Source organism: Anomaloglossus baeobatrachus, chromosome 2 (genome assembly GCF_048569485.1).
Source record: "Anomaloglossus baeobatrachus isolate aAnoBae1 chromosome 2, aAnoBae1.hap1, whole genome shotgun sequence".
Lineage (NCBI taxonomy): Eukaryota > Metazoa > Chordata > Amphibia > Anura > Aromobatidae > Anomaloglossus > Anomaloglossus baeobatrachus.
Window position 1 is genome coordinate 110,792,743 of NC_134354.1, and position 22,124 is coordinate 110,814,866.

The window sequence follows — 22,124 nt, forward strand, 5'->3', positions numbered from 1 at the left end:
ATGTACAGTTTGTGTGATAAACGTTCCAGCTATTTTGTCTAAATTAGGAGCAAATTGATTAAAGATGACTTCTACTTACAATGGTAGAAAAGACACCTATCTTGGCGATGGTTAGGACAGCTAGAGGGGCTATGGAGGAGGCTGGTAAATTTTTGGGATAGGTGTAATTAAACCAATTTGCTAATAATTTATGGAAAGTAGATGATCAGTGCATTTTATTGTGATGCAGATTTTTAAATGTGTTTTCATGGGTCAAATTTGACCATGTTACATTCTTCTACAGATCCTTTAGTATGGATAAGTTGCCAAGCTCCTGACTTGGCAGACTTCACATTCATTCAAAAAACTTTAAATACCTGACTATCTTTTTTAAAAGTAATATCATGACATACGTAACTGTGACCATATAAGTACTACTAATGACACCCAGTCCAAAAGATGGATTGGTCATATAGGTGACGAGCACATCATTATGTACTATGTAACATGGCAGAGGGTATGTATTCCGAAAGTTGTGGAAGCCTGAATATCTGCTCTAAGACTTGTAGTGCCACAAGTCTTATTAGGGCATTCCAGGGACAGGTTTTACAGATAGCCAGAGAGATGGGTGGGTCTGGCTATCCACATACTTCTGCCCATGGGTGTGTCTCAGGCTTTTAAAATTGTGTCAGTTTGTTTGGCACATGGTCTGTATGTGTTGTGAGGGGGGTTAAATATACTGACTTTGGTCTTCTTGCAAGAAGACTTGATCCTGCGACGTACTGAGCTAAAACTAAAATACCATGGGGAAAATGCATATGTTGTTTTCCTGCACTGAAATGCCATTTATCTCGTATACTGGTGGCATGCTTTATGCAGTTTAAATAAAGCAGGCTGGACTTTGTATTCAAAGTGCCGCCTGTGCCTACCTCAATGTAACTGAGAAGCAAGTAGAGTGAGTACCCCCATCACATACGGTGCTAGAGTGCAAGCAGTCGTCCAGGAGGAACGGTTGGCGGTTGCACAGTGTTGGTTGCGGTGGATTGGCGGCTCCAAGAATATACGTTGCACACTGCATGCAGCTTTTGCTTGTGGATCAGCGGATGCATGAAGACTCCTGAAGTGGTGCGGAGCTGTGTGAGCGGAGCGGCAGCAGCAGAAGGCCCGGGAACAACTTATGGATCTTATTGGAGAGGCAGTGCAGGTGGATGGCATCAAGAAGCTGAGGAGCCAGCTGGTGCAGGTTAGTGAGCAGCTAAAGAGGACTTGCAGGCGGAGGTCTCAGGAGAGTCAGGGATCGCAATGGGAACTGCTGAAGTGCAATCCCTTGTGGGCCCAGTGCAGACACGGACTGCCCAGGGAGAAACCTGGTATACTGAGGATCTGTGCAGATTGATACTGGAGTTCCCTTGGGATGCCAGGAAATGTAACGTGAAACCTTATATGCCCGACCGACTTTTTTTTTAAAAGTAATATTGAGATGTGATTAGATAGTTGTTGCCAAACAAGTACTGTTAATGACAGTCCAAGAAATGGATGGGTCCTATAGGTGTAGACCACATCATCATGTACTAATACATACGAAAATAAAGAAGTAGTGTAGTCCAGTCAAATAAAAAAAATGGACGTTTCATAACTACATATTACACCTGTTGTAAAATAGACAGACCTCACATGTACAGTTTGTGTGATAAACGTTCCAGCTATTTTGTCTAAATTAGGAGCAAATTGATTAAAGATGACTTCTACTTACAATGGTAGAAAAGACACCTATCTTGGCGATGGTTAGGACAGCTAGAGGGGCTATGGAGGAGGCTGGTAAATTTTTGGGATAGGTGTAATTAAACCAATTTGCTAATAATTTATGGAAAGTAGATGATCAGTGCATTTTATTGTGATGCAGATTTTTAAATGTGTTTTCATGGGTCAAATTTGACCATGTTACATTCTTCTACAGATCCTTTAGTATGGACAAGTTGCCAAGCTCCTGACTTGGCAGACTTCACATTCATTCAAAAAACTTTAAATACCTGACTATCTTTTTTAAAAGTAATATCATGACATACGTAACTGTGACCATATAAGTACTACTAATGACACCCAGTCCAAAAGATGGATTGGTCATATAGGTGACGAGCACATCATTATGTACTATGTAACATGGCAGAGGGTATGTATTCCGAAAGTTGTGGAAGCCTGAATATCTGCTCTAAGACTTGTAGTGCCACAAGTCTTATTAGGGCATTCCAGGGACAGGTTTTACAGATAGCCAGAGAGATGGGTGGGTCTGGCTATCCACATACTTCTGCCCATGGGTGTGTCTCAGGCTTTTAAAATTGTGTCAGTTTGTTTGGCACATGGTCTGTATGTGTTGTGAGGGGGTTAAATATACTGACTTTGGTCTTCTTGCAAGAAGCCTTGATCCTGCGACGTACTGAGCTAAAACTAAAATGCCATGGGGAAAATGCATATGTTGTTTTCCTGCACTGAAATGCCATTTATCTCGTATACTGGTGGCATGCTTTATGCAGTTTAAATAAAGCAGGCTGGACTTTGTATTCAAAGTGCCGCCTGTGCCTACCTCAATGTAACTGAGAAGCAAGTAGAGTGAGTACCCCCATCACATACGGTGCTAGAGTGCAAGCAGTCGTCCAGGAGGAACGGTTGGCGGTTGCACAGTGTTGGTTGCGGTGGATTGGCGGCTCCAAGAATATACGTTGCACACTGCATGCAGCTTTTGCTTGTGGATCAGCGGATGCATGAAGACTCCTGAAGTGGTGCGGAGCTGTGTGAGCGGAGCGGCAGCAGCAGAAGGCCCGGGAACAACTGATGGATCTTATTGGAGAGGCAGCGCAGGTGGATGGCATCAAGAAGCTGAGGAGCCAGCTGGTGCAGGTTAGTGAGCAGCTACAGAGGACTTGCAGGCGGAGGTCTCAGGAGAGTCAGGGATCTCAATGGGAACTGCTGAAGTGCAATCCCTTGTGGGCCCAGTGCAGACACGGACTGCCCAGGGAGAAACCTGGTATACTGAGGATCTGTGCAGATTGATACTGGAGTTCCCTTGGGAAGCCAGGAAATGTAACGTTAAACCTTATATGCCCGACCGACTTTATTTTTAAAAGTAATATTGAGATGTGATTAGATAGTTGTTGCCAAACAAGTACTGTTAATGACAGTCCAAGAGATGGATGGGTCCTATAGGTGTAGACCACATCATCATGTACTAATACCTACGAAAATAAAGAAGTAGTGTAGTCCAGTCAAATAAAAAAAATGAACGTTTCATAACTACATATTACACCTGTTGTAAAATAGGCAGACCTCACATGTACAGTTTGTGTGATAAATGTTCCAGCTATTTTGTCTAAATTAGGAGCAAATTGATTAAAGATGACTTCTACTTACAATGGTAGAAAAGACACCTATCTTGGCGATGGTTAGGACAGCTAGAGGGGCTATGGAGGAGGCTGGTAAATTTTTTGGATAGGTGTAATTAAACCAATTTGCTAATAATTTATGGAAAGTAGATGATCAGTGCATTTTATTGTGATGCAGATTTTTAAATGTGTTTTCATGGGTCAAATTTGACCATGTTACATTCTTCTACAGATCCTTTAGTATGGATAAGTTGCCAAGCTCCTGACTTGGCAGACTTAACATTCATTCAAAAAACTTTAAATACCTGACTATCTTTTTTAAAAGTAATATCATGACATACGTAACTGTGACCATATAAGTACTACTAATGACACCCAGTCCAAAAGATGGATTGGTCATATAGGTGATGAGCACATCATTATGTACTATGTAACATGGCAGAGGGTATGTATTCCGAAAGTTGTGGAAGCCTGAATATCTGCTCTAAGGCGGGCTTTGCACATCGCAGCCCGATGCTGCGATGCCGAGTGCGATAGTGCTCGCCCCCGTCGCAGCAGCGATATGTGGTGATAGCTGGCGTAGCGAAAATTATCGCTACGCCAGCTTCACACACACACTCACCTGCCGTGCGACGTCCCTGTGGCCGGCGACCCGCCTCCTTGTTAAGGGGGCGGGTCGTGCAGCGTCACTGTGACGTCACACGGCAGGCGGCCAATCGGAGCGGAGGGGCGGAGATGAGCAGGATGTAAACATCCTGCCCATCTCTTTCCTTCCGCATATCCTACGGAAGCCGCAGTGAGGCCGGTAGGAGATGTTCCTCGCTCCTGCGGCTTCACACACAGCGATGTGTGCTGCCGCAGGAGCGAGGAACAACATCGGACCGTCGCGTCAGCGTAATCATGGATTACGCCGACGCTGCACCGATGATACGATAACGACGCTTTTGCGCTCGTTAATCGTATCATCTAGGCTTTACACACTGCGATGGCGCATGCGATGCCGGAAGTGCGTCATTTTCAATTTGACCCCACCGATATCGCACCTGCGATGTCGCAGTGTGCAAAGCCCGCCTAAGACTTGTAGTGCCACAAGTCTTATTAGGGCATTCCAGGGACAGGTTTTACAGATAGCCAGAGAAATGGGTGGGTCTGGCTATCCACATACTTCTGCCCATGGGTGTGTCTCAGGCTTTTAAAATTGTGTCAGTTTGTTTGGCACATGGTCTGTATGTGTTGTGAGGGGGGTTAAATATACTGACTTTGGTCTTCTTGCAAGAAGACTTGATCCTGCGACGTACTGAGCTAAAACTAAAATGCCATGGGGTAAATGCATATGTTGTTTTCCTGCACTGAAATGCCATTTATCTCGTATACTGGTGGCATGCGTTATGCAGTTTAAATAAAGCAGGCTGGACTTTGTATTCAAAGTGCCTCCTGTGCCTACCTCAATGTAACTGAGAAGCAAGTAGAGTGAGTACCACCATCACATACGGTACTAGAGTGCAAGCAGTCATCGGGAAGGAACGGTTGGCGGTTGCACAGTGTTGGTTGCGGTAGATTGGCGGCTCCAAGAATATACGTTGCACACTGCATGCAGCTTTTGCTTGTGGATCAGCGGATGCATGAAGACTCCTGAAGTGGTGCGGAGCTGTGTGAGCGGAGCAGCAGCAGCAGAAGGCCCGGGAACAACTGATGGATCTTATTGGAGAGGCAGCGCAGGTGGATGGCATCAAGAAGCTGAGAAGCCAGCTGGTGCAGGTTAGTGAGCAGCTAAAGGGGACCGGCAGGCGGAGGTCTCAGGAGAGTCAGGGATCACAATGGGAACTGCTGAAGTGCAATCCCTTGTGGGCCCAGTGCAGACACGGACTGCCCAGGGAGAAACCTGGTATACTGAGGATCTGTGCAGATTGATACTGGTTTTCCCTTGGGAAGCCAGGAAATGTAACGTTAAACTTTATATGCCGGACCGACTTTATTTTTAAAAGTAATATTGAGATGTGATTAGATAGTTGTTGCCAAACAAGTACTGTTAATGACAGTCCAAGAGATGGATGGGTCCTATAGGTGTAGACCACATCATCATGTACTAATACCTACGAAAATAAAGAAGTAGTGTAGTCCAGGCAAATAAAAAAAATGGACGTTTCATAACTACATATTACACCTGTTGTAAAATAGGCAGACCTCACATGTACAGTTTGTGTGATAAACGTTCCAGCTATTTTGTCTAAATTAGGAGCAAATTGATTAAAGATGACTTCTACTTACAATGGTAGAAAAGACACCTATCTTGGCGATGGTTAGGACAGCTAGAGGGGCTATGGAGGAGGCTGGTAAATTTTTTGGATAGGTGTAATTAAACCAATTTGCTAATAATTTATGTAAAGTAGATGATCAGTGCATTTTATTGTGATGCAGATTTTTAAATGTGTTTTCATAGGTCAAATTTGACCATGTTACATTCTTCTACAGATCCTTTAGTATGGAAAAGTTGCCAAGCTCCCGACTTGGCAGACTTAACATTCATTCAAAAAACTTTAAATACCTGACTATCTTTTTTAAAAGTAATATCATGACATACGTAACTGTGACCATATAAGTACTACTAATGACACCCAGTCCAAAAGATGGATTGGTCATATAGGTGACGAGCACATCATTATGTACTATGTAACATGGCAGAGGGCATGTATTCCGAATGTTGTGGAAGCCTGATAATCTGCTCTATGACTTGTAGTGCCACAAGTCTTATTAGGGCAATCCAGGGACAGGTTTTACAGATAGCCAGAGAGATGGGTGGGTCTGGCTATCCACATACTTCTGCCCATGGGTGTGTCTCAGGCTTTTAAAATTGTGTCAGTTTGTTTGGCACATGGTCTGTATGTGTTGTGAGGGGGGTTAAATATACTGACTTTGGTCTTCTTGCAAGAAGACTTGATCCTGCGACGTACTGAGCTAAAACTAAAATGCCATGGGGAAAATGCATATGTTGTTTTCCTGCACTGAAATGCCATTTATCTCGTATACTGGTGGCATGCTTTATGCAGTTTACATAAAGCAGGCTGGACTTTGTATTCAAAGTGCCTCCTGTGCCTACCTCAATGTAACTGAGAAGCAAGTAGAGTGAGTACCCCCATCACATACGGTGCTAGAGTGCAAGCAGTCGTCCGGGAGGAACGGTTGGGGGTTGCACAGTGTTGGTTGCGGTGGATTGGCGGCTCCAAGAAAATACGTTGCACACTGCATGCAGCTTTTGCTTGTGGATCAGCGGATGCATGAAGACTCCTGAAGTGGTGCGGAGCTGTGTGAGCGGAGCGGCAGCAGCAGAAGGCCCGGGAACAACTGATGGATCTTATTGGAGAGGCAGCGCAGGTGGATGGCATCAAGAAGCTGAGGAGCCAGCTGGTGCAGGTTAGTGAGCAGCTAAAGTGGACCGGCAGGCGGAGGTCTCAGTAGAGTCAGGGATCGCAATGGGAACTGCTGAAGTGCAATCCCTTGTGGGCCCAGTGCAGACACGGACTGCCCAGGGAGAAACCTGGTATACTGAGGATCTGTGCAGATTGATACTGGTTTTCCCTTGGGAAGCCAGGAAATGTAACGTTAAACTTTATATGCCGGACCGACTTTATTTTTAAAAGTAATATTGAGATGTGATTAGATAGTTGTTGCCAAACAAGTACTGTTAATGACAGTCCAAGAGATGGATGGGTCCTATAGGTGTAGACCACATCATCATGTACTAATACCTACGAAAATAAAGAAGTAGTGTAGTCCAGGCAAATAAAAAAAATGGACGTTTCATAACTACATATTACACCTGTTGTAAAATAGGCAGACCTCACATGTACAGTTTGTGTGATAAACGTTCCAGCTATTTTGTCTAAATTAGGAGCAAATTGATTAAAGATGACTTCTACTTACAATGGTAGAAAAGACACCTATCTTGGCGATGGTTAGGACAGCTAGAGGGGCTATGGAGGAGGCTGGTACATTTTTTGGATAGGTGTAATTAAACCAATTTGCTAATAATTTATGGAAAGTAGATGATCAGTGCATTTTATTGTGATGCAGATTTTTAAATGTGTTTTCATGGGTCAAATTTGACCATGTTACATTCTTCTACAGATCCTTTAGTATGGATAAGTTGCCAAGCTCCTGACTTGGCAGACTTAACATTCATTCAAAAAACTTTAAATACCTGACTATCTTTTTTAAAAGTAATATCATGACATACGTAACTGTGACCATATAAGTACTATTAATGACACCCAGTCCAAAAGATGGATTGGTCATATAGGTGACGAGCACATCATTATGTACTATGTAACATGGCAGAGGGTATGTATTCCGAAAGTTGTGGAAGCCTGAATATTTGCTCTAAGACTTGTAGTGCCACAAGTCTTATTAGGGCATTCCAGGGACAGGTTTTACAGATAGCCAGAGAGATGGGTGGGTCTGGCTATCCACATACTTCTGCCCATGGGTGTGTCTCAGGCTTTTAAAATTGTGTCAGTTTGTTTGGCACATGGTCTGTATGTGTTGTGAGGGGGGTTAAATATACTGACTTTGGTCTTCTTGCAAGAACACTTGATCCTGCGACGTACTGAGCTAAAACTAAAATGCCATGGGGTAAATGCATATGTTGTTTTCCTGCACTGAAATGCCATTTATCTCGTATACTGGTGGCATGCTTTATGCAGTTTAAATAAAGCAGGCTGGACTTTGTATTCAAAGTGCCGCCTGTGCCTACCTCAATGTAACTGAGAAGCAAGTAGAGTGAGTACCCCCATCACATACGGTGCTAGAGTGCAAGCAGTCGTCCGGGAGGAACGGTTGGCGGTTGCACAGTGTTGGTTGCGGTGGATTGGCGGCTCCAAGAATATACGTTGCACACTGCATGCAGCTTTTGCTTGTGGATCAGCGGATGCATGAAGACTCCTGAAGTGGTGCGGAGCTGTGTGAGCGGAGCAGCAGCAGCAGAAGGCCCGGGAACAACTGATGGATCTTATTGGAGAGGCAGCGCAGGTGGATGGCATCAAGAAGCTGAGAAGCCAGCTGGTGCAGGTTAGTGAGCAGCTAAAGGGGACCGGCAGGCGGAGGTCTCAGGAGAGTCAGGGATCACAATGGGAACTGCTGAAGTGCAATCCCTTGTGGGCCCAGTGCAGACACGGACTGCCCAGGGAGAAACCTGGTATACTGAGGATCTGTGCAGATTGATACTGGTTTTCCCTTGGGAAGCCAGGAAATGTAACGTTAAACTTTATATGCCGGACCGACTTTATTTTTAAAAGTAATATTGAGATGTGATTAGATAGTTGTTGCCAAACAAGTACTGTTAATGACAGTCCAAGAGATGGATGGGTCCTATAGGTGTAGACCACATCATCATGTACTAATACCTACGAAAAAAAAGAAGTAGTGTAGTCCAGGCAAATAAAAAAAATGGACGTTTCATAACTACATATTACACCTGTTGTAAAATAGGCAGACCTCACATGTACAGTTTGTGTGATAAACGTTCCAGCTATTTTGTCTAAATTAGGAGCAAATTGATTAAAGATGACTTCTACTTACAATGGTAGAAAAGACACCTATCTTGGCGATGGTTAGGACAGCTAGAGGGGCTATGGAGGAGGCTGGTAAATTTTTTGGATAGGTGTAATTAAACCAATTTGCTAATAATTTATGTAAAGTAGATGCACAGTGCATTTTATTGTGATGCAGATTTTTAAATGTGTTTTCATAGGTCAAATTTGACCATGTTACATTCTTCTACAGATCCTTTAGTATGGAAAAGTTGCCAAGCTCCCGACTTGGCAGACTTAACATTCATTCAAAAAACTTTAAATACCTGACTATCTTTTTTAAAAGTAATATCATGACATACGTAACTGTGACCATATAAGTACTACTAATGACACCCAGTCCAAAAGATGGATTGGTCATATAGGTGACGAGCACATCATTATGTACTATGTAACATGGCAGAGGGCATGTATTCCGAATGTTGTGGAAGCCTGATAATCTGCTCTATGACTTGTAGTGCCACAAGTCTTATTAGGGCAATCCAGGGACAGGTTTTACAGATAGCCAGAGAGATGGGTGGGTCTGGCTATCCACATACTTCTGCCCATGGGTGTGTCTCAGGCTTTTAAAATTGTGTCAGTTTGTTTGGCACATGGTCTGTATGTGTTGTGAGGGGGGTTAAATATACTGACTTTGGTCTTCTTGCAAGAAGACTTGATCCTACGACGTACTGAGCTAAAACTAAAATGCCATGGGGAAAATGCATATGTTGTTTTCCTGCACTGAAATGCCATTTATCTCGTATACTGGTGGCATGCTTTATGCAGTTTACATAAAGCAGGCTGGACTTTGTATTCAAAGTGCCTCCTGTGCCTACCTCAATGTAACTGAGAAGCAAGTAGAGTGAGTACCCCCATCACATACGGTGCTAGAGTGCAAGCAGTCGTCCGGGAGGAACGGTTGGGGGTTGCACAGTGTTGGTTGCGGTGGATTGGCGGCTCCAAGAAAATACGTTGCACACTGCATGCAGCTTTTGCTTGTGGATCAGCGGATGCATGAAGACTCCTGAAGTGGTGCGGAGCTGTGTGAGCGGAGCGGCAGCAGCAGAAGGCCCGGGAACAACTGATGGATCTTATTGGAGAGGCAGCGCAGGTGGATGGCATCAAGAAGCTGAGGAGCCAGCTGGTGCAGGTTAGTGAGCAGCTAAAGTGGACCGGCAGGCGGAGGTCTCAGTAGAGTCAGGGATCGCAATGGGATTGCTGAAGTGCAATCCCTTGTAGGCCCAGTGCAGACACGGACTGCCCAGGGAGAAACCTGGTATACTGAGGATCTGTGCAGATTGATACTGGTTTTCCCTTGGGAAGCCAGGAAATGTAACGTTAAACTTTATATGCCGGACCGACTTTATTTTTAAAAGTAATATTGAGATGTGATTAGATAGTTGTTGCCAAACAAGTACTGTTAATGACAGTCCAAGAGATGGATGGGTCCTATAGGTGTAGACCACATCATCATGTACTAATACCTACGAAAAAAAAGAAGTAGTGTAGTCCAGGCAAATAAAAAAAATGGACGTTTCATAACTACATATTACACCTGTTGTAAAATAGGCAGACCTCACATGTACAGTTTGTGTGATAAACGTTCCAGCTATTTTGTCTAAATTAGGAGCAAATTGATTAAAGATGACTTCTACTTACAATGGTAGAAAAGACACCTATCTTGGCGATGGTTAGGACAGCTAGAGGGGCTATGGAGGAGGCTGGTAAATTTTTTGGATAGGTGTAATTAAACCAATTTGCTAATAATTTATGTAAAGTAGATGATCAGTGCATTTTATTGTGATGCAGATTTTTAAATGTGTTTTCATAGGTCAAATTTGACCATGTTACATTCTTCTACAGATCCTTTAGTATGGAAAAGTTGCCAAGCTCCCGACTTGGCAGACTTAACATTCATTCAAAAAACTTTAAATACCTGACTATCTTTTTTAAAAGTAATATCATGACATACGTAACTGTGACCATATAAGTACTACTAATGACACCCAGTCCAAAAGATGGATTGGTCATATAGGTGACGAGCACATCATTATGTACTATGTAACATGGCAGAGGGCATGTATTCCGAATGTTGTGGAAGCCTGATAATCTGCTCTATGACTTGTAGTGCCACAAGTCTTATTAGGGCAATCCAGGGACAGGTTTTACAGATAGCCAGAGAGATGGGTGGGTCTGGCTATCCACATACTTCTGCCCATGGGTGTGTCTCAGGCTTTTAAAATTGTGTCAGTTTGTTTGGCACATGGTCTGTATGTGTTGTGAGGGGGGTTAAATATACTGACTTTGGTCTTCTTGCAAGAAGACTTGATCCTGCGACGTACTGAGCTAAAACTAAAATGCCATGGGGAAAATGCATATGTTGTTTTCCTGCACTGAAATGCCATTTATCTCGTATACTGGTGGCATGCTTTATGCAGTTTACATAAAGCAGGCTGGACTTTGTATTCAAAGTGCCTCCTGTGCCTACCTCAATGTAACTGAGAAGCAAGTAGAGTGAGTACCCCCATCACATACGGTGCTAGAGTGCAAGCAGTCGTCGGGAAGGAACGGTTGGCGGTTGCACAGTGTTGGTTGCGGTGGATTGGCGGCTCCAAGAAAATACGTTGCACACTGCATGCAGCTTTTGCTTGTGGATCAGCGGATGCATGAAGACTCCTGAAGTGGTGCGGAGCTGTGTGAGCGGAGCGGCAGCAGCAGAAGGCCCGGGAACAACTGATGGATCTTATTGGAGAGGCAGCGCAGGTGGAAGGCATCAAGAAGCTGAGGAGCCAGCTGGTGCAGGTTAGTGAGCAGCTAAAGTGGACCGGCAGGCGGAGGTCTCAGTAGAGTCAGGGATCGCAATGGGATTGCTGAAGTGCAATCCCTTGTGGGCCCAGTGCAGACACGGACTGCCCAGGGAGAAACCTGGTATACTGAGGATCTGTGCAGATTGATACTGGTTTTCCCTTGGGAAGCCAGGAAATGTAACGTTAAACTTTATATGCCGGACCGACTTTATTTTTAAAAGTAATATTGAGATGTGATTAGATAGTTGTTGCCAAACAAGTACTGTTAATGACAGTCCAAGAGATGGATGGGTCCTATAGGTGTAGACCACATCATCATGTACTAATACCTACGAAAATAAAGAAGTAGTGTAGTCCAGGCAAATAAAAAAAATGGACGTTTCATAACTACATATTACACCTGTTGTAAAATAGGCAGACCTCACATGTACAGTTTGTGTGATAAACGTTCCAGCTATTTTGTCTAAATTAGGAGCAAATTGATTAAAGATGACTTCTACTTACAATGGTAGAAAAGACACCTATCTTGGCGATGGTTAGGACAGCTAGAGGGGCTATGGAGGAGGCTGGTAAAGTTTTTTGGATAGGTGTAATTAAACCAATTTGCTAATAATTTATGGAAAGTAGATGATCAGTGCATTTTATTGTGATGCAGATTTTTAAATGTGTTTTCATGGGTCAAATTTGACCATGTTACATTCTTCTACAGATCCTTTAGTATGGATAAGTTGCCAAGCTCCTGACTTGGCAGACTTAACATTCATTCAAAAAACTTTAAATACCTGACTATCTTTTTTAAAAGTAATATCATGACATACGTAACTGTGACCATATAAGTACTATTAATGACACCCAGTCCAAAAGATGGATTGGTCATATAGGTGACGAGCACATCATTATGTACTATGTAACATGGCAGAGGGTATGTATTCCGAAAGTTGTGGAAGCCTGAATATTTGCTCTAAGACTTGTAGTGCCACAAGTCTTATTAGGGCATTCCAGGGACAGGTTTTACAGATAGCCAGAGAGATGGGTGGGTCTGGCTATCCACATACTTCTGCCCATGGGTGTGTCTCAGGCTTTTAAAATTGTGTCAGTTTGTTTGGCACATGGTCTGTATGTGTTGTGAGGGGGGTTAAATATACTGACTTTGGTCTTCTTGCAAGAACACTTGATCCTGCGACGTACTGAGCTAAAACTAAAATGCCATGGGGTAAATGCATATGTTGTTTTCCTGCACTGAAATGCCATTTATCTCGTATACTGGTGGCATGCTTTATGCAGTTTAAATAAAGCAGGCTGGACTTTGTATTCAAAGTGCCGCCTGTGCCTACCTCAATGTAACTGAGAAGCAAGTAGAGTGAGTACCCCCATCACATACGGTGCTAGAGTGCAAGCAGTCGTCCGGGAGGAACGGTTGGCGGTTGCACAGTGTTGGTTGCGGTGGATTGGCGGCTCCAAGAATATACGTTGCACACTGCATGCAGCTTTTGCTTGTGGATCAGCGGATGCATGAAGACTCCTGAAGTGGTGCGGAGCTGTGTGAGCGGAGCAGCAGCAGCAGAAGGCCCGGGAACAACTGATGGATCTTATTGGAGAGGCAGCGCAGGTGGATGGCATCAAGAAGCTGAGAAGCCAGCTGGTGCAGGTTAGTGAGCAGCTAAAGGGGACCGGCAGGCGGAGGTCTCAGGAGAGTCAGGGATCACAATGGGAACTGCTGAAGTGCAATCCCTTGTGGGCCCAGTGCAGACACGGACTGCCCAGGGAGAAACCTGGTATACTGAGGATCTGTGCAGATTGATACTGGTTTTCCCTTGGGAAGCCAGGAAATGTAACGTTAAACTTTATATGCCGGACCGACTTTATTTTTAAAAGTAATATTGAGATGTGATTAGATAGTTGTTGCCAAACAAGTACTGTTAATGACAGTCCAAGAGATGGATGGGTCCTATAGGTGTAGACCACATCATCATGTACTAATACCTACGAAAAAAAAGAAGTAGTGTAGTCCAGGCAAATAAAAAAAATGGACGTTTCATAACTACATATTACACCTGTTGTAAAATAGGCAGACCTCACATGTACAGTTTGTGTGATAAACGTTCCAGCTATTTTGTCTAAATTAGGAGCAAATTGATTAAAGATGACTTCTACTTACAATGGTAGAAAAGACACCTATCTTGGCGATGGTTAGGACAGCTAGAGGGGCTATGGAGGAGGCTGGTAAATTTTTTGGATAGGTGTAATTAAACCAATTTGCTAATAATTTATGTAAAGTAGATGATCAGTGCATTTTATTGTGATGCAGATTTTTAAATGTGTTTTCATAGGTCAAATTTGACCATGTTACATTCTTCTACAGATCCTTTAGTATGGAAAAGTTGCCAAGCTCCCGACTTGGCAGACTTAACATTCATTCAAAAAACTTTAAATACCTGACTATCTTTTTTAAAAGTAATATCATGACATACGTAACTGTGACCATATAAGTACTACTAATGACACCCAGTCCAAAAGATGGATTGGTCATATAGGTGACGAGCACATCATTATGTACTATGTAACATGGCAGAGGGCATGTATTCCGAATGTTGTGGAAGCCTGATAATCTGCTCTATGACTTGTAGTGCCACAAGTCTTATTAGGGCAATCCAGGGACAGGTTTTACAGATAGCCAGAGAGATGGGTGGGTCTGGCTATCCACATACTTCTGCCCATGGGTGTGTCTCAGGCTTTTAAAATTGTGTCAGTTTGTTTGGCACATGGTCTGTATGTGTTGTGAGGGGGGTTAAATATACTGACTTTGGTCTTCTTGCAAGAAGACTTGATCCTGCGACGTACTGAGCTAAAACTAAAATGCCATGGGGTAAATGCATATGTTGTTTTCCTGCACTGAAATGCCATTTATCTCGTATACTGGTGGCATGCGTTATGCAGTTTAAATAAAGCAGGCTGGACTTTGTATTCAAAGTGCCTCCTGTGCCTACCTCAATGTAACTGAGAAGCAAGTAGAGTGAGTACCACCATCACATACGGTACTAGAGTGCAAGCAGTCGTCGGGAAGGAACGGTTGGCGGTTGCACAGTGTTGGTTGCGGTAGATTGGCGGCTCCAAGAATATACGTTGCACACTGCATGCAGCTTTTGCTTGTGGATCAGCGGATGCATGAAGACTCCTGAAGTGGTGCGGAGCTGTGTGAGCGGAGCAGCAGCAGCAGAAGGCCCGGGAACAACTGATGGATCTTATTGGAGAGGCAGCGCAGGTGGATGGCATCAAGAAGCTGAGAAGCCAGCTGGTGCAGGTTAGTGAGCAGCTAAAGGGGACCGGCAGGCGGAGGTCTCAGGAGAGTCAGGGATCACAATGGGAACTGCTGAAGTGCAATCCCTTGTGGGCCCAGTGCAGACACGGACTGCCCAGGGAGAAACCTGGTATACTGAGGATCTGTGCAGATTGATACTGGTTTTCCCTTGGGAAGCCAGGAAATGTAACGTTAAACTTTATATGCCGGACCGACTTTATTTTTAAAAGTAATATTGAGATGTGATTAGATAGTTGTTGCCAAACAAGTACTGTTAATGACAGTCCAAGAGATGGATGGGTCCTATAGGTGTAGACCACATCATCATGTACTAATACCTACGAAAATAAAGAAGTAGTGTAGTCCAGGCAAATAAAAAAAATGGACGTTTCATAACTACATATTACACCTGTTGTAAAATAGGCAGACCTCACATGTACAGTTTGTGTGATAAACGTTCCAGCTATTTTGTCTAAATTAGGAGCAAATTGATTAAAGATGACTTCTACTTACAATGGTAGAAAAGACACCTATCTTGGCGATGGTTAGGACAGCTAGAGGGGCTATGGAGGAGGCTGGTAAATTTTTTGGATAGGTGTAATTAAACCAATTTGCTAATAATTTATGTAAAGTAGATGATCAGTGCATTTTATTGTGATGCAGATTTTTAAATGTGTTTTCATAGGTCAAATTTGACCATGTTACATTCTTCTACAGATCCTTTAGTATGGAAAAGTTGCCAAGCTCCCGACTTGGCAGACTTAACATTCATTCAAAAAACTTTAAATACCTGACTATCTTTTTTAAAAGTAATATCATGACATACGTAACTGTGACCATATAAGTACTACTAATGACACCCAGTCCAAAAGATGGATTGGTCATATAGGTGACGAGCACATCATTATGTACTATGTAACATGGCAGAGGGCATGTATTCCGAATGTTGTGGAAGCCTGATAATCTGCTCTATGACTTGTAGTGCCACAAGTCTTATTAGGGCAATCCAGGGACAGGTTTTACAGATAGCCAGAGAGATGGGTGGGTCTGGCTATCCACATACTTCTGCCCATGGGTGTGTCTCAGGCTTTTAAAATTGTGTCAGTTTGTTTGGCACATGGTCTGTATGTGTTGTGAGGGGGGTTAAATATACTGACTTTGGTCTTCTTGCAAGAAGACTTGATCCTGCGACGTACTGAGCTAAAACTAAAATGCCATGGGGTAAATGCATATGTTGTTTTCCTGCACTGAAATGCCATTTATCTCGTATACTGGTGGCATGCGTTATGCAGTTTAAATAAAGCAGGCTGGACTTTGTATTCAAAGTGCCTCCTGTGCCTACCTCAATGTAACTGAGAAGCAAGTAGAGTGAGTACCACCATCACATACGGTACTAGAGTGCAAGCAGTCATCGGGAAGGAACGGTTGGCGGTTGCACAGTGTTGGTTGCGGTAGATTGGCGGCTCCAAGAATATACGTTGCACACTGCATGCAGCTTTTGCTTGTGGATCAGCGGATGCATGAAGACTCCTGAAGTGGTGCGGAGCTGTGTGAGCGGAGCAGCAGCAGCAGAAGGCCCGGGAACAACTGATGGATCTTATTGGAGAGGCAGCGCAGGTGGATGGCATCAAGAAGCTGAGAAGCCAGCTGGTGCAGGTTAGTGAGCAGCTAAAGGGGACCGGCAGGCGGAGGTCTCAGGAGAGTCAGGGATCACAATGGGAACTGCTGAAGTGCAATCCCTTGTGGGCCCAGTGCAGACACGGACTGCCCAGGGAGAAACCTGGTATACTGAGGATCTGTGCAGATTGATACTGGTTTTCCCTTGGGAAGCCAGGAAATGTAACGTTAAACTTTATATGCCGGACCGACTTTATTTTTAAAAGTAATATTGAGATGTGATTAGATAGTTGTTGCCAAACAAGTACTGTTAATGACAGTCCAAGAGATGGATGGGTCCTATAGGTGTAGACCACATCATCATGTACTAATACCTACGAAAATAAAGAAGTAGTGTAGTCCAGGCAAATAAAAAAAATGGACGTTTCATAACTACATATTACACCTGTTGTAAAATAGGCAGACCTCACATGTACAGTTTGTGTGATAAACGTTCCAGCTATTTTGTCTAAATTAGGAGCAAATTGATTAAAGATGACTTCTACTTACAATGGTAGAAAAGACACCTATCTTGGCGATGGTTAGGACAGCTAGAGGGGCTATGGAGGAGGCTGGTAAATTTTTTGGATAGGTGTAATTAAACCAATTTGCTAATAATTTATGTAAAGTAGATGATCAGTGCATTTTATTGTGATGCAGATTTTTAAATGTGTTTTCATAGGTCAAATTTGACCATGTTACATTCTTCTACAGATCCTTTAGTATGGAAAAGTTGCCAAGCTCCCGACTTGGCAGATTTAACATTCATTCAAAAAACTTTAAATACCTGACTATCTTTTTTAAAAGTAATATCATGACATACGTAACTGTGACCATATAAGTACTACTAATGACACCCAGTCCAAAAGATGGATTGGTCATATAGGTGACGAGCACATCATTATGTACTATGTAACATGGCAGAGGGCATGTATTCCGAATGTTGTGGAAGCCTGATAATCTGCTCTATGACTTGTAGTGCCACAAGTCTTATTAGGGCAATCCAGGGACAGGTTTTACAGATAGCCAGAGAGATAAGTGGGTCTGGCTATCCACATACTTCTGCCCATGGGTGTGTCTCAGGCTTTTAAAATTGTGTCAGTTTGTTTGGCACATGGTCTGTATGTGTTGTGAGGGGGGTTAAATATACTGACTTTGGTCTTCTTGCAAGAAGACTTGATCCTACGACGTACTGAGCTAAAACTAAAATGCCATGGGGAAAATGCATATGTTGTTTTCCTGCACTGAAATGCCATTTATCTCGTATACTGGTGGCATGCTTTATGCAGTTTACATAAAGCAGGCTGGACTTTGTATTCAAAGTGCCTCCTGTGCCTACCTCAATGTAACTGAGAAGCAAGTAGAGTGAGTACCCCCATCACATACGGTGCTAGAGTGCAAGCAGTCGTCCGGGAGGAACGGTTGGGGGTTGCACAGTGTTGGTTGCGGTGGATTGGCGGCTCCAAGAAAATACGTTGCACACTGCATGCAGCTTTTGCTTGTGGATCAGCTGATGCATGAAGACTCCTGAAGTGGTGCGGAGCTGTGTGAGCGAAGCGGCAGCAGCAGAAGGCCCGAGAACAACTGATGGATCTTATTGGAGAGGCAGCGCAGGTGGATGGCATCAAGAAGCTGAGGAGCCAGCTGGTGCAGGTTAGTGAGCAGCTAAAGGGGACCGGCAGGCGGAGGTCTCAGGAGAGTCAGGGATCGCAATGGGAACTGCTGAAGTGCAATCCCTTGTGGGCCCAGTGCAGACACGGACTGCCCAGGGAGAAACCTGGTATACTGAGGATCTGTGCAGATTGATACTGGAGTTCCCTTGGGAAGCCAGGAAATGTAACGTTAAACTTTATATGCCCGACCGACTTTATTTTTAAAAGTAATATTGAGATGTGATTAGATAGTTGTTGCCAAACAAGTACTGTTAATGACAGTCCAAGAGATGGATGGGTCCTATAGGTGTAGACCACATCATCATGTACTAATACCTACGCAAATAAAGAAGTAGTGTAGTCCAGGCAAATAAAAAAAGTGGAAGTTTCATAACTACATATTACACCTGCTGTAAAATAGGCAGACCTCACATGTACAGTTTGTGTGATAAACGTTCCAGCTATTTTGTCTAAATTAGGAGCAAATTGATTAAAGATGACTTCTACTTACAATGGTAGAAAAGACACCTATCTTGGCGATGGTTAGGACAGCTAGAGGGGCTATGGAGGAGGCTGGTAAAGTTTTTTGGATAGGTGTAATTAAACCAATTTGCTAATAATTTATGGAAAGTAGATGATCAGTGCATTTTATTGTGATGCAGATTTTTAAATGTGTTTTCATGGGTCAAATTTGACCATGTTACATTCTTCTACAGATCCTTTAGTATGGATAAGTTGCCAAGCTCCTGACTTGGCAGACTTAACATTCATTCAAAAAACTTTAAATACCTGACTATCTTTTTTAAAAGTAATATCATGACATACGTAACTGTGACCATATAAGTACTACTAATGACACCCAGTCCAAAAGATGGATTGGTCATATGGGTGACGAGCACATCATTATGTACTATGTAACATGGCAGAGGGTATGTATTCCGAAAGTTGTGGAAGCCTGAATATCTGCTCTAAGACTTGTAGTGCCAAAAGTCTTATTAGGGCATTCCAGGGACAGGTTTTACAGATAGCCAGAGAGATGGGTGGGTCTGGCTATCTACATACTTCTGCCCATGGGTGTGTCTCAGGCTTTTAAAATTGTGTCAGTTTGTTTGGCATATGGTCTGTATGTGTTGTGAGGGGGGTTAAATATACTGACTTTGGTCTTCTTGCAAGAAGACTTGATCCTGCGACGTACTGAGCTAAAACTAAAATGCCATGGGGAAAATGCATATGTTGTTTTCCTGCACTGAAATGCCATTTATCTCGTATACTGGTGGCATGCTTTATGCAGTTTAAATAAAGCAGGCTGGACTTTGTATTCAAAGTGCCTCCTGTGCCTACCTCAATGTAACTGAGAAGCAAGTAGAGTGAGTACCCCCATCACATACGGTGCTAGAGTGCAAGCAGTCGTCCGGGAGGAACGGTTGGCGGTTGCACAGTGTTGGTTGCGGTGGATTGGCGGCTCCAAGAATATACGTTGCACACTGCATGCAGCTTTTGCTTGTGGATCAGCGGATGCATGAAGACTCCTGAAGTGGTGCGGAGCTGTGTGAGCGGAGCGGCAGCAGCAGAAGGCCCGGGAACAACTGATGGATCTTATTGGAGAGGCAGCGCAGGTGGATGGCATCAAGAAGTTGAGGAGCCAGCTGGTGCAGGTTAGTGAGCAGCTAAAGGGGACCGGCAGGCGGAGGTCTCAGGAGAGTCAGGGATCGCAATGGGAACTGCTGAAGTGCAATCCCTTGTGGGCCCAGTGCAGACACTGACTGCCCAGGGAGAAACCTGGTATACTGAGGATCTGTGCAGATTGATACTGGAGTTCCCTTGGGAAGCCAGGAAATGTAACATTAAACTTTATATGCCCGACCGACTTTATTTTTAAAAGTAATATTGAGATGTGATTAGATAGTTGTTGCCAAACAAGTACTGTTAATGACAGTCCAAGAGATGGATGGGTCCTATAGTTGTAGACCACATCATCATGTACTAATACCTACGAAAATAAAGAAGTAGTGTAGTCCAGGCAAATAAAAAAAATGGACGTTTCATAACTACATATTACACCTGTTGTAAAATAGGCAGACCTCACATGTATAGTTTGTGTGATAAACGTTCCAGCTATTTTGTCTAAATTAGGAGCAAATTGATTAAAGATGACTTCTACTTACAATGGTAGAAAAGACACCTATCTTGGCGATGGTTAGGACAGCTAGAGGGGCTTTGGAGGAGGTTGGTAAATTTTTGGGATAGGTGTAATTAAACCAATTTGCTAATAATTTATGGAAAGTAGATGATCAGTGCATTTTATTGTGATGCAGATTTTTAAATGTGTTTTCATGGGTCAAATTTGACCATGTTACATTCTTCTACAGATCCTTTAGTATGGATAAGTTGCCAAGCTCCTGACTTGGCAGACTTAACATTCATTCAAAAAACTTTAAATACCTGACTATCTTTTTTAAAAGTAATATCATGACATACGTAACTGTGACCATATAAGTACTACTAATGACACCCAGTCCAAAAGATGGATTGGTCATATAGGTGACGAGCACATCATTATGTACTATGTAACATGGCAGAGGGTATGTATTCCGAAAGTTGTGGAAGCCTGAATATCTGCTCTAAGACTTGTAGTGCCACAAGTCTTATTAGGGCATTCCAGGGACAGGTTTTACAGATAGCCAGAGAGATGGGTGGGTCTGGCTATCCACATACTTCTGCCCATGGGTGTGTCTCAGGCTTTTAAAATTGTGTCAGTTTGTTTGGCACATGGTCTGTATGTGTTGTGAGGGGGTTAAATATACTGACTTTGGTCTTCTTGCAAGAAGACTTGATCCTGTGACGTACTGAGCTAAAACTAAAATGCCATGGGGAAAATGCATATGTTGTTTTCCAGCACTGAAATGCCATTTATCTCGTATACTGGTGGCATGCTTTATGCAGTTTAAATAAAGCAGGCTGGACATTGTATTCAAAGTGCCGCCTGTGCCTACCTCAATGTAACTGAGAAGCAAGTAGAGTGAGTACCCCCATCACATACGGTGCTAGAGTGCAAGCAGTCGTCCGGGAGGAACGGTTGGTGGTTGCACAGTGTTGGTTGCGGTGGATTGGCGGCTCCAATTATATACGTTGCACACTGCATGCAGCTTTTGCTTGTGGATCAGCGGATGCATGAAGACTCCTGAAGTGGTGCGGAGGTGTGTGAGCGGAGCGGCAGCAGCAGAAGGCCCGGGAAAAACTGATGGATCTTATTCGAGAGGCAGCGCAGGTGGATGGCATCAAGAAGCTGAGGAGCCAGCTGGTGCAGGTTAGTGAGCAGCTAAAGGGGACCGGCAGGCGGAGGTCTCAGAAGAGTCAGGGATCGCAATGGGAACTGCTGAAGTGCAATCCCTTGTGGGCTCAGTGCAGACACGGACTGCCCAGGGGGAAACCTGGTATACTGAGGATCTGTGCAGATTGATACTGGAGTTCCCTTGGGAAGCCAGGAAATGTAACGTTAAACTTTATATGCCCGACCGACTTTATTTTTAAAAGTAATATTGAGATGTGATTAGATAGTTGTTGCCAAACAAGTACTGTTAATGACAGTCCAAGAGATGGATGGGTCCTATAGGTGTAGACCACATCATCATGTACTAATACCTACGAAAATAAAGAAGTAGTGTAGTCCAGGCAAATAAAAAAAATGGACGTTTCATAACTACATATTACACCTGCTGTATAATAGGCAGACCTCACATGTACAGTTTGTGTGATAATCGTTCCAGCTATTTTGTCTAAATTAGGAG